General features: G+C 44.4%; 1 pseudogene; it reads left to right on the top strand.

Moving 5' to 3' along the window:
* Positions 1–1,795: 1,795 nt before the first annotated feature.
* Positions 1,796–13,770, top strand: LOC134209262 (uncharacterized; annotated as a pseudogene).
* Positions 13,771–14,462: the final 692 nt, after the last annotated feature.

Below are 14,462 nucleotides of genomic sequence, written 5' to 3'. Positions count from 1 at the left end.
TTATCGATCTATCACCACGAACGGAAGCACACCGGAACTCAATGCAAACTAATCTAACCATTTCGTTCATTGGTAGGTACCCTCGCAGCTGCTTTCACTGCCACCAACGCAGAACCCTGGACCAATAAAACCCCTCTTTTGAAAGTGAGCTGATTTATCGCCGGCAATAATCGAACCGCTATCGTCCGTTGTGGGATGGCCATCGCCGTCGTCGTCGAGTCGTGGTGGCATTAGCGGTTCATCCATTTGGAGCGACGTTGCAGAGAGCAGTAGGTGCTGGGCAGGTGGTGATTGAAGCTCCAAGTTGGAAGCTTTTCACCTTTCATTTGTCCCGTTGCCCTCGTCATCCCCCACAGGCATAACACGTCCATTCGGCCAACACCAAGGTACCCAATTCGGTTTATATATTGCACAAATAAACAAGCTAATAAATGACGTTAATAAATTTCAACTTTTTCCATGAGATCCTTGTACTTGATACGTTTCGATAGCGTCCGACGAATGTATCCGTGATGGCGAACGAACGAATGTGTGTATTTAGTCAAACGACACGCTGATTGTGGTTCGATTTCCAGCATAAGCAGGACCGGCCCAGAGTCGAGAAAATAAGGATCCTTAAAAATTTAATAATAGGTAAAGAATATCAACCTCGTTAACTTGCTTTGAGTAAACATTCCCCGCTTTTACATATTGAAGCTTTTAATGTTATAAACAATGCAAATTGAACTGACAATAATTCTAAACCAACATTTGAAAAGAGCGTAACAGCCAAAATTTATTCCTTCTGATTCTTCGTCTATATGTAATAGCTTAATATGTGGACTATGAATCAGAAGAAATATTTTTTGGCTGTTACGCTTTTTTTTTAAATGTTGGTCTAGAATTCTAACACGATATAACAAGCACAATAACAGACAAGAGAATTCCCAACCCAAGTTGATGCAAGCAAATCGTTCAATCAAAGTATGAAAATGAGGTTTGCCAATTTGTGCATATACAATAATCATACATCACTTCAAATCGAGAGACCTAGTTGGACGTTAGAAACACTAGGCCTTTCCGAGCCTTAAATCAGTAATATACTCTTATACATATTTTACATATAAATATGCCAGTTGGTACTCTTCCGCATTATTTGTTTAGAAGCCGCAAAACTGTATCCATCCCTGAATTCGGCTCTGTCGATAGGTATCCAATGAAGCTGAATTGAATTCCGTATTATGGGCAGAAATAAAAAGAACACATGTTTCTGATTACTCCGTGGAGGTTGGGGCAAATGGAAAGTACCGAAGGCGACGGCGACAACGACTGCGATGATTCTATTCTTTGATTATTTTTTTCGTCTGACCCTACCCACCTTGAGACGTGCGGTAAAGGAATTCGGCACAATCGTAAAAGAAAATATCGAGTGGATTTTATATCTTCATCGTGAGGAGACGCGAAATATGGTACACGCCTTCCAAGGGCACCCCTTCTCTGATGAAGAATATTTATTTTCCAAAAGGGGGATTCACTCACGGGTGTTGGAAGGGATTGAAAATTGATTTATGGCGTGTAGACCTCAGTTTCTTCTTTAACATCGACGCACCATGAGATAGGGAAAACTTCCTCCAACGTAAACTTGGCGGTAACAGATAGTAGTAATAATCATCATAAAAATACATATGAACTCGTATGTATCGAGAAAAAAGGATGAGAAGTGATTGATGGTTGGAGTATGAATGAAAATATTAGAAACTCATCATTGACTATATCACTTCGATGGTGAAATAGCTACTTCTATGAAATAACAACAATGGGGAAAATGTGACCTTCAAATATTGTTTAACTCCAAAAACGTACTTTTCATAAGAGACCCATAGTATTATATCTATCATCATATATCTATTTATTATATCAGTTATCTATGCATTTGAGACAGAAATTTGTCAAAAAGCGATACGAGTTCCGATGAGGAGAAGTGCAAAATTAAACGTTCCTTCTACAAGAAAACGGGATTCCCAGGTGTCATCGATTGACGGTACCCACGTTAGGATTTTTAAGCCAGTTAGCGAAGCTCAGCATCTATACTAGAATGGGAAAGGATTACATAGCTTGAAAGTAATGGAAAATATATTAAGCTCGTTTAGTGGAATGTATTAAACCGTCTAAGATGAATTAAGTACTGTCCATTTAATTTACTGGTGGAATTAAATGGACAGTACTTAATTCGTCTTAGACGGTTTGAAAGTAATGATTGTGAATTCAATATACTTTGAAAGTTAAAATATGAACTAAAACTTTGCTTATTTTAGATGTGTGATCATCAACAAATAATAAGATATGTCGATGCCAACAGTCCTGGAGCTAATTACGACTTTTTCATTTGGAACAACAGTGCTTTGGATGTTATGTTGAATTAAGATCGCCAAGATGGAGAAATTAATTCATGGCTTTTAGGTGAGTATTCACAATAAACATATTTTTCGCATTGCGTAGCCTAAAACAGTATGATCTAGTGTTTATTTCCGGTATCCTTCAAAATCATATTTGATTACACCATTTCGTACTTCTGCTAGTATGGCGACTTCGTCTAGGCGAATAAAAATTAACGAAATCCATTCAAAAACAAGGATGGTAAAAGAAAGGATTATACTGTCGTCATACGCATATATGTCCCATGATTGCTGGGATTCCCTATCCTATATACATGGGACAGTTATGCGTGATTCTATCACAAACGCCCGAATGACACTCGCCCGAATTCCATTCGCCCCAATGACAAACGCCCGAATGTAACAGTCGCCCGAATTCCATTCGCCCGAAAAGACCAAACGCCCGAAAATACCATTCGCCCGAACGCAACACTCGCCCGAATGGACCATTCGCCCGAATAGGTCATATACAAGTTATGGGCTTTCTCAATGAATAACCGTCTTTTAAAAAGGTTAAGACAAGACTAAAGCTGTTTTATTAAATTTAATATAACGAAACCTATCTAAACCCTGAAAATCCTAGTCAGCAATTTGCCATGTGACCCAGATCAGGTGATCGGGGTTCGAAGTCCGGTAGTCGTCGTTGCTGTCCGTGCTGCGTCAGTTGTCTGGATGCTTCACGGTGCAAAATATGCCAATCACCTAGAATATATGAACGTACCAGTTTGTCTAGTTTTTCATTCTTTTCTGCTATTTTAGATGTCTTCTTAGCCTGCAGTGGTCGTAGGGTATCAGTGGCCGCATTTCGTTCTTCTTGTTGGAACTGTTTTGAAATGCTGTAAAACGGAGGTTCAAAAGCGTATTCCACTTATTGAGCCACTCTAAAATGTTTCGAGGAATATTGTTTAGGGTATTTTCAAAGACCGACCATAGTGGAGGGGAGAAAAGTGGATCTCTAGTGGTCTTTTTGTGCGTTGATTGGCGACCATTCACATAAGTCAGCTACGTTAGGCATAAGTACGTTAGGCATAATGGACGTTACGCATTACGGACGTTAGGGATAATGTACGTTAGGCATAATAGTCGTTTGGCATAATTCTGCCTTCTTTATGACATGGGCTGTTCTTTGGGTCATTTACGTATAATGTCCATTATGCCTAATGGGTACACCCATTCACATAATACTTGGTTGCATAAAAAAATACGTTTGCTTTGGGCAAGATTTTCCTTCCCGAATGCCGGTTGTAATCCCAATCACTGTGTTTTCTAAAACAAAACTTTGGTTGAGGAGAAAGAAGCATCCTTGAAACTTGAATTTGGGAAGACACGTTCCTCAGCATTGATCTCAGCCATCTCAAAATCCAATAGTATATACTCTGGATCTAACGTATACTGATAAATTTCGTTCCATCAATGAACAAAAGGCTGTATCATACGTTCCCATGTTTTGGCATTAATGCCAAAGGAACAAATCGACGGTGTTGATCTTCGCCTACTGTTCCATAAATTGTGAACATTTGAGCAAATTGTTGTGGAGCAGTTGAGAATTTTCCGTCAATTATCCAAATATTGGCTTGTGCTTACAACACTGAATGATGTGTAGAAGGAAATAGCAAGATCGTCCCACCATTACCATGGATAGTCGATCGCAAGAAAGGTCCTGCGTCCAATGTTGTCATATAGCTTCTGTCGTTATACACATATCTATCGTCACATTCTGATGGTTATAAGGGTACATCACGTTGTCACCGGCGTTACATTATACGATGTGGCTCGTTTTTGCTTATCTTAAAAACGAATTTTGCTTGAACCTTAATACTTCATCATGTCTTAAATACATTTAGAAAGAACAATGTATGAAGAAAAGAAGGGTGAATTCCTATTTGCGCCTCTTATTTTTGACGATTGGTTTAAATAAATACCCTTGCAACGTTATTTTTCGCTACAGCTCTAATTATGACGGAAATTGTTTTGATTTTGGTTTTGATTAATTTCAGGATCTTTGTGGACCTGTATAAGTTACCAGCATACATAAGCCATATATTAATATCTGATTCTCTCAACAATGCTGAGTGATTGAAACTGATTTTTTTTCTATGTGAATAGATTGCATGACAGTGATGAGTAGATTTTATTTATAATCAATGTTAAATGGGGCTTTACCTTTTGAGAAATTTTTCCTCCGGATTTTGGTCCTTGTCCCTGGGAGGAAAATCTGCGGACCAAATTCCCGAGGTGTGGAGCTACCTTAAAGGACTTTATATATACGTATATAAAGAAATCAAGTCATTATTTGAATATTATGAAAAAGAAAGTACATAACGTCGTTATTTTCCTTATTATTTCACACATAAACGAAACGAATATTTAGGTACATGTGAGGTACTTTGGCCTCCTTTGCCGTGCGGTAAGACGCGCGACTACAAAGCAAGACCATGCTGAGGGTGGCTGGGTTCGATACCCGGTGCCAGTCTAGGCAATTTTCGGATTGGAAATTGTCTCGACTTCCCTGGGCATAAATGTATCATCGTGCTAGCCTCATGATATACGAATGCAAAAATGGTAAGCTGGCTTAGAAACATCGCAGTTAACAGCTGTGGAAGTGCTTAATGAACACTAAGCTGCGAGGCGGCTCTGTCCCAGTGTGGGGATGTAATGCCAATAAGAAGAAGAAGAGAGACGTGTACAACGAAATATGAGATAAATAGGAAATCAAATATGTATATTATTTATTTTTATTAGTCAAAAAATATTTTCATCAAGTAAGGTGAAGAGTTTATTCGGGCATATAATCTATTCGGGCGAATGATCCATTCGGGCGAATGGTCTTTTCGGGCGAATGGTCCATTCGGGCGAATGGTCTTTTCGGGCGTTTGGTCTTTTCGGGCGTTTGGTCTATTCGGGCGAATGGAATTCGGGCGTTTGTCATTCGGGCGAATGGAATTCGGGCGAGTGTCATTCGGGCGTTTGTGATAGAACCGTTATGCGTATAACGGCAGTATAGGGGTTATGAAAAATGTTTTCGGTGCATATTGGCTGCTCGTCAGTTGCATTTTAAGAAGTGTGTGTGTGTGTGTGTGTGTGTGTGTTTTTTTTTTTTTTTTTTTTTTTTTGCAAGGGTTAAAGGCCATCAAAAATCTGCGCGACAGACACCTCGAGCATCCACACTATGCTCGAAGGCGAACAGGGATGGGCTCCTCCCGACCTGCTAAAAATGTGCCTCCCGGATAAACCGGGTCCCTTATCCTCCTTGCCTCGATCCCCCCGGGACCACTGGATGCTGCGACTACTTCGGGGGGGGGCTGTGCTCATGCACTTCTTCTAAAATTCCGGCCCCTAGCTTAGGCTAGTTCGCCGACTGGCTTGCTGAGATCCACTGCTACGTCTCGATCCCTCGGCGGTTGTGCCGCAAACTTCCTCCCTCGAATCCTCCTGACTTCCCCCGGCGTCGAGGGTGGTCCACCAGTTCCGTTGAAGGAAACTTCCGCACTGATGGTGCCCCGACTACCGGCGGCTATCGCAGGGGACGCTTTCGCGCATTGCGCCGACTTCGTCTTCGGGTTGCAGAGGTGGTCCGACAGTTCCGGTGGTGGATAACGTTCGCACTGGCGGTGCCCTACATACCCGAAGCACTTCCTTCTTCTTTCTTCTTTCTTCAGCAGGTTGACGGTTCGAGTGCCGAGGTCGGTCCGACGATTCCGGTTGGCAGAAGACTTCCGGTTCGCTGGCGCCCGACGACTCGAGACCCAACACTGCTCACTGTGCTGGATTTTGCTCCAAACCGACGCTTACTTGCTGGTCCTTCTCCATCGACGCTGCAGCTCTGACATTATTTGTGTCACGACTCTGGTTACCGCATGCCACGTACCTTCATCGCGACACATTCGCTCTGCGATGTTGTCCGCCCTTATGGCAGGCATTCTCCTACGTGCCTCCGCAAACCTCGGGCAGTCGAATATCACGTGCTCTGGAGTCTCCTCTACGTCGATACACGCCGGGCAGAATGGCGATGACGCATGGCCACACCGGTGCAAATATTGGCGGAAACAACCGTGTCCGGACAGGAACTGTGTGAGGTAAAGTTCACCTCACCATGCTCCCTGTTCACCCACGTCGACACATTGGGGATGAGCCGATGGGTCCACCTTCCATTATCCGTATTGTCCCACTCCTGCTGCCACTTCACCATAGAGTCCAGTCTCACCGCCTTCATCACATTTCTGGTATCCTCCGTTGGTAGCACTCGATGTCCTCTGCTAGGGTTATGCAGACTGGAATCATCCTGCGATAACGCAAACTGCCTCCGACTAAATAGTTCGGTACGCATTCGCGACTCGAATGGCCATTAGACGAAACACGCTATTCAGCTTCCTCCGGTTACGTTTCGTCTTGAGCGCAGCTTCCCAGGCTGGAACTCCGTACTTTAGTATCGAGGATGATACTGACGCAAGAAGACGCCTACTGCTGCCTTTCGGACCGCCGACGTTCGGCATGATCCTTGCTAACGCACTGATCATTTGAGCCGCCTTTTCACAGGAATAGTCCACGTGGGTGTTGAAGTTCAACCGGTCATCAATCATCACACCTAGATGTCTCAGAGTCCGCACCGACGGGATGTCGTGCCCTCCAATGGTAACCTGCATCCGCTGGATTACTTTGCAGTTGCTGACCAGCATCACTTCCGTTTTGTGATGAGCCAGCTGCAGCTTGACTCCATTCATCCAGGTTTCTACTGCGTCGGTCGCTTCCGCCACCAGCATTTCCACCTCCTCCAGTGACTCACCGGTTATCGTTAGGACGACATCATCCGCGAATCCGTAAATCTTTACACCTTTGGGCAACTTCAGCATCAGCACCCCGTTGTACATCACATTCCATAACGTCGGGCCTAGTATGGACCCTTGTGGAACGCCCGCCGTAACCCTGATCGACTCCTGCCCTGAGTTCGTGTCGGAAACCAGAAGCCGGTTCAGTAAGTAGCTCCTAAGGATCTTACACAGGAAGTCGGGGATTCGCATTCCATGCAGCGCTGCGGCGATGGCCTCCCCAGCTGGCACTATTGAACGCGTTTTTGACGTCAATCGTCACTACCGCGCAGAACCGATTGCCGCTCCTCTTCTTCTTGGACGCCCTCTCTGCATCTTCAATGACTGTCCTGATTGCATCCACAGTCGATCTGCCTTTGCGGAATCCGAACTGTTTTTCCGATAAGCCAGTCTCACCCTCCGTGAACTGTGTGTTTCATTAAGGATAACCCTTTCCAGAAGCTTCCCCAGTGTATCCAGCAGGCATATGGGCCTATACGATGCTGGATTCCCCGGCGGTTTTCCTGGTTTCGGCAGCAGCACCAGTTTCTGGATCTTCCACGTGTCCGGAAAATTACCGTCTACTAAACACTTCTGCAGCACCATCCTGAACAGATCCGGGAACGCCAAAATCGCGGCTTTTAGAGCCCCATTTGGAATTCCATCGGACCCGGAGCTTTTTCAACTTCAAACCTTTCGCCACTGATAATAGCTCGTCATTGGTGACTTGCATACCTGCAGCGGTTACTCGGTCTTCATCTTCGTACGGCGTACGCGGCCACGTCGTAGAACCATGCTGCGGGAAAAGACCGTCCACGATGATCTTCAGCTTGTCTGGACACATTTCGGCTGGCGTCGCTGGCCCCCGAACTTCTTTGTCACAACTCGATAAGCGTTACCCCAAGGATCAGCGTCAGCTTCCTGGCACAACTCCTTGAAGCAGTTAGACTTGCTGATTTGGATCGCCCGTTTGAATGCCGCTCTAGCTTCACGGAAAACTATCTTTCGCTCCTCTCTGACCATTTCAGACCGTGCCCTCTGAACGTGTCTCCTAGCTCTGAGACAGGCAGCGCGAAGGTTAGCAAGATTTTCGTTCCACCAGTAACTTGGCCGTCGGCTATTCGTTGGCTCCAATTTCCTCGGCATCGTCGCATCGCAAGCCCTCGCTAGCGTTTCCGTCAGTTGGTCTGCGTCAAGGTTTGTAGCGTCGCTGTTCACTCGAAGTGCTTCGATAAAAAGATCCTTATCGAAGTCCTTCGTCTTCCATCTTCGCCAACTAGACCTTGTCTCCCGTCGTACCGTCGGCGTTCGCGTTCCAACACTATATCGGATCGCCTGGTGATCGCTATGGGTATATTCTTCACAAACTCTCCAGTTCATGTTCCTCGCCATCGACGGACTGCAGAACGTGACATCGATGATGGACTCCCTGCCATCTCTGCGGAATGTACTAACGGTACCTTCGTTGCACAATCTTACTTCCAGCTTAGCCAGCGCCTCCAACAAACTGTAACCTCTGGCGTTAGTCAGTCTGCTTCCCCAATCCACTGCCCAAGCATTGAAATCGCCTCCGATGATCACTGGATTTCGGCCGATCAGCTTCTCCGTGAGTGAGTCCAGCATCCGGTTATACTGCTCCAAAGTCCACCTTGGGGTGCGTAACAGCTACAGACAAAGATCCCGTTAATTTTGGCGATTACGAAACCCTCGCTTGAACTGTCTACCACCTCTTGGATAGGAAATCTGCCCATCACTTGGATAGCCGCAATCCCCGTAGCATCCGCCACCCAGTTGCCGTTGTCAGAAGGAATCCGGTACGGCTCAGCAATAATTGCCACGTCGCACATTGCTTCTGTTGTCGACTGCCACAACAGCTGCTGTGCGGTGTCGCAATGGTTGAGATTCAACTGGATGATCTCCATTAATCTCGGCCCGCCATCGCCTTCTTGTAGGCAGGGCATTGAAAGCCACCCGTCATGTGGTCGTTTCCATCCTCCGGTTTGCAGAGCAGGCATCTTGGTTGCTTCGTGCAGTCCCTAGCAACGTGTCCTTCTCCACCACATTTCCTACAAAGACCGGATCTGTCTGGGCCACTGCAGTTTCGCGCCTGGTGTCCAAATGCCATACATTTGAAGCATCGCTCCATCTGTTTGGTGATTCGAGGGGTGAGTCTCAACGGACACATAGACCATCCGACCTTCACCTTGGCCACCTCCACCATTTTGTTGGCGGCATCTACCGGTAGTCGTATCGCTGCTATTTGTGTACCACCGTACGCTTTCCTCAACCGAATGGTCATCTGAACTTCGCCCAGCATGCATTGTGAGATCAGTGCATCCCTCAGTTCGTCTATCGTGGTGATCTCGTCCAGGTCTCTGCATTCGACCACGGCCTCCTGCGTTAAAGCCCTTACGTTTCCTTCACTACCTAAGGAATTGGCAATGAGCTCCCGGAAGGCCGAGCTCTTGACCGTGGGATCCTTCTTCAGCTCGAACAGCAATTCCCCTTCTGAGTACGCCTAGTCCTCACAACTTTTTCACCCAAGTCCTTGAGCACCGGGTCTTCTCTCACCTTCCGTAATATCGCTGCGTATGTCGTCTTGTCGCTCACTTCGACTATCAAGGCGTCCCCCTTGACCCGCTCACGAGAAGAGCGATGTTTTTCTTTCTTCTTCTGCTCCTTCTTCTTTTCCACGTACTCCTTCTGCTTATTTCTCTTCTCTCGCTGACTTTCCACGGTTTGCCAATCACCGTTCTTGACGCCTTCCTTCAGTACGCTAGCACTATCTTGCACGTTCCGCTGCTTCTTCGGGATTTCCTGCTCTCCTGGAGAGTCCCTGCTTCGCTTCTCCGTGCGAGTATTTCGGGAGCTCATTGGTGTTTGCAGTGTCTCGACTGTTGTATGCTCCGCTGCATCTTTCAGTGCTTTTTCAGCTTCTTCCGCTCTACTTTTGAGCGCGTTCTGTTCGTGCTCAGCAGATTTAACGGCGGACTTGATGCTCGTCACTAGAAGCTTGATCTTCGTGTGAACATTGTGCTTGTCCTTCACGAAGTCATAGAGCTCGTTGACTCGCTTCCGCACCTCCATCAGGTTGGACCTCCCAAATTGTAGATCCTCCTGAATAGCACTACTTTCCGATTTTGGGGTGGACACCCTATTTCCGGATCCTAGCTCCTGTTGGCCTGCCTGGTTCTCAGCAGCCTTGGCCATACTGCTGGTACTGGCTACTGCTGCCTGCGCCATCACTGGAGATCGCTGCAGCCTCCACTCTTTGCGAAAACATTCGCACCGCCTGCTCCTTCGTTGATTGTAGAATTTGTTTCCATGTAAAAGGGGCCCCCCCTCCGGGCCGTTATCTCTTCCTGTTGTAGATAGTCGCCTCTTGTGATCCCATGGGTGCCTTTGTAACAGTGAGGTCCATGCAAGGGTTGACTCCGGTGCCTTATAACACCGTGTTCAGAGCCGGATCGGCGTAAATCAGGAATGGTGCATCTGAACCTACTACCCACCGGTATAGGTGACAAGTGTTGAGCGTTACCGGAGGCCTGCCAGGTTGTTTACCGGGACGGAGGCAGACGAACCATTAGCCTGCTTGCCATTTCAAAAGATGTCACTCTTTTTTACTCAGGAAACAGAATAGCTCGACTGTCAGCCCATATACGCCTAATCCTATCCAAAAACCGAGAATCGTCCAATGTCGTTTGCCGTGACCAGTATACCATAATCAGGATCTTACTGGCATCAATCCTGATGTGCCGGTTGGCACACCTGTTGGGCTTGTGTGCTTTGAGCGGCGCACGGTCGCTGTGATAGGGCCTGCTTGCAAACACATGCAGCTTTTTATAGAGGTTCAACAGAGCCCACTGTCAAACCCCACCACGTTCTAGGCAGGCCCCCTAACTCGCAGTGGCCATGGGGAGGGGTCGTCAAGCCCTTGGACAAAGTCCCTGCTGCCCCCTGTGTGTGTGTGTGTGTGTGTGTGTGTGTGTGTGTGTGTGTGTGTGTGTGTGTGTGTGTGTGTGTGTGAGTCATCCTCTACCCCTCACCCAGCTGGGGGTGTTGGTCAAGTAGTACTACGAATAATTTGATCAAATCTCATGCTCCGTAATGGTGCCCTTTCTTGTTACGAAGACTAGTACTACAAAAAGGATTCACTTCTGAAGCAAGGCAAGTTTCTTAAGTGAGTGTAGGGAATGGGATGTACTAGTTGTTCATAACAGGTACAGCAAAACTTCACAAGGACGCCCTTATTCGTACTAGCTACTCAGGGAATAGAAGGTCGAGAAGAGCCACCGTTGCTAGCTAAAGCTTGAACCGGATACCTGGGACTCCCACAATATCCGCGGCAATAGAAGCAAACGATGCCCTGTGCGTATTTAGTGATCAATTTCAGGAATTTTTGATTTTATATAGCGATTGAAGGAATTAAAGTAAATAATTGGAACGTGCTCACCAGTTTAGTGCTTCAATAGCTCCAGGTTTGAACAGGGCGTAACAAGTATATCCAATAAGACATCGAAGTTTCCGTGATTTTTTACTTCTCATCCTCCTTTACTTCCATCGAAACTGTGGCCGCAATGCCCAACTGTTGCCGTTTTGGGGACTGTGGGGATTGTCGTCGGTTTCGTATCTGCGGTAGCTGTTATTGGCTGCTACTCTTGCAGTTCGATTGGTGCATCTTAGCAAAAATTCCGTGCGTTCACATTGAGCCTGGTATTATTTTACTATTTATGGAAATTCACCATATTAAGTAACGTTCTCTACAAATAAAAGAATATTAAAGCCTATGTGTGGAAATAAGACAATAATATTTTATATGGGAGTTGTTGAGATAAGAACAGGTCCTGCGTTCAAAAACAATTGAATAGCATAGCATAAACCTTTGCTCTTAGATTAAGTTCTGGAGAAAATAATATTCAGGGTTATTGTCGATTTCATCACAATCTACAATTAGGTAATTACAAGATTAGAAGTTTAGATTGGTTATTATAAGATGTTTTCCATGGTAAAAAAGTTTTTTCAATGTTTACTGCCGCTAACCGCAAGTCGAGCACATCCGTATATGGAGGCCCATATACAGATGTGCTCGACTTGCGGTTAGCGGCAGTTTATATCATTCAAGCAATTGAAGAAAATGAAAAAAAGTAAAATGGAACCAAACAATTAACAAAATATCATAAACGCTTATTTAATAAAATAATTATTTAATCATAATTATTGTTTTTAGGGAAAACTGTTGAATTCAAAGTTAGAATTGTGTAATTAAAAAAAAATACTTTGTCAGAATCTTTTTATTTTAACCTGGGAAGAAATCTGGCTCATAATGGATTGTGGTCAAATAATTTCCTGTATGGAGGTACGACAAATGTTACAGTGTAAATAAATGTCAAAGTTCATATGTTCATAATGTCATAATTCTAATTTCATGGTTCTGGTCATGATTCTAATTTAATCCCTAATTTAACAATAGAATTTCTATTTTCAAAAGAGTGCTGGATATTTATTGAAGTATATTTTATTAGCATTTAGCAAAACAGGAAGACATTTTGTTTGAAATATCTTTTGAACAGATTTTTTTTTGTCTTCTTTTCGTTTTATAAGAAATAAGGAATAGCATAAAAGAGAGAGGAATATAAAAGGATTAGGTGAAGAAATTAAATAGTAAAAGAAAAACCAAACAATTAAATTGAAATGATACTTAATGATTCCAGTAATTGTTGAAGATCACGGTCCACGGAAAATCCTGACGAATTGATCGTCCAGAGTACACCGAACGTCCACTGCCCAGTCACGGCATTTGATACCGCTACTTCACCGTGTTCACCCTGATTGATTACTTGCGACGGGGCATCGGTTTATCGTTTGACATTTTTTTGCTGGGCCATTCAAAATCGGATTGATAAATTGAATATCCATAAGATTGTTTATTTTTCTCCAACATCTCCAATGGCGGTTTTCCAACTGGTTGAGTGATCATTGGATCGAATTCAGTTTCACAATTGGCTTAGTTTCCCGTCGACCGATTATGACCTTACTTCAGAATCCAAGAGTTGAGAAAAATGTATCCGCCAATTATCATCCAAATGTAAGTAGCGGTAGTAATATTTTCTGCAACACCAAACATAAACGTCAACCGTGCATCTCGTCAGTTGCATTTTAAGAAGGCGGCAAAACTCGTGAATGTGTGTTGTGATTTGCACAATTTGATAAAACGGACTTACAACTTAGTATTTACAATGTATTTAAGTTCGCAAATGAAAGCAAAATCTCATTCATTGACATCAATTCTCATGCTATTACTATTTATTTTATGGTTGAAAATTTAGTTTGTTGTCATTTAATTCAGTATTTACAATATTGTTTGGAGTTCAAAAATCTAATTCAAGGTGAAAAACTAAATCATTAATATCAATTCTGTTGTAAAAGTTATTAACAAAGTGGATGTAATTTATGAAATATTTCAGAATTTTCACACGAGTTGTTCGTGTTATGCCTGATAGAACAGGTTTAACCAGATCGTCAAACGAAAGTCGTCTTCATCCACCCATTAATTCCAAAAGCTTCTGTTGGGGAACCGTCCATGCCGGTCCGACACGAACGCAGGGGTCCGTACACACTACACATATTACGTGAGCACTTTTGGGGGGAAGGGGGGTCTGTTTTTTCTTACGCGCCGTATAAATAAAAAAATATTTGTATGGGAAAAATCTTACATGGGGGGAGAAGGGGTCGAAAACCCAGAAAAATTGCTTACTTAATAAGTGTACGACCCCAGGAAGAAAATTTGTGTTTGAGTGTTTCAGCTGTTTGGGTGCCGCAGTATTGGCAGTTAACATCCTCCACGCGTTGCATTACGTGCAGCAGTCTTCGGTGCTCTGTTTTACCATTCACCAGCAAGAAAAGTTGAGTTCGCTGCGCAGACGACAACTCTTTCATTCCGATGTTTCGCAACGCGCGTGGACAGTCGACTGCTGGACTGTTTCGTTTCACCTTTGGCAGCTCCGTTTGCTGGACGAACTGCTGGTTGATTTGATCGGCGGATGGGTTTTGTCGTATATGGATGGGAATTTGGGAGATATTTGAATGGATCGATTTTATGTCAGGATGATCCATGGGAATTACGAAGCGGGGATTTGCATGGACTAGAAAGGATTTGTAGTAGGGAATGGGATCGATCTTCTTGATGTGCCTGTTGGTGGTCAAACTGCGACTTTTAAGCGCCAAAGTATGTAGATTCAAGCCG

The sequence above is a fragment of the Armigeres subalbatus genome, chromosome 2, assembly GCF_024139115.2.
Source record: "Armigeres subalbatus isolate Guangzhou_Male chromosome 2, GZ_Asu_2, whole genome shotgun sequence".
Lineage (NCBI taxonomy): Eukaryota > Metazoa > Arthropoda > Insecta > Diptera > Culicidae > Armigeres > Armigeres subalbatus.
The sequence above is the reverse complement of the archived record's forward strand: the minus strand, read 5'-3'. Positions and strand labels throughout refer to the sequence as shown.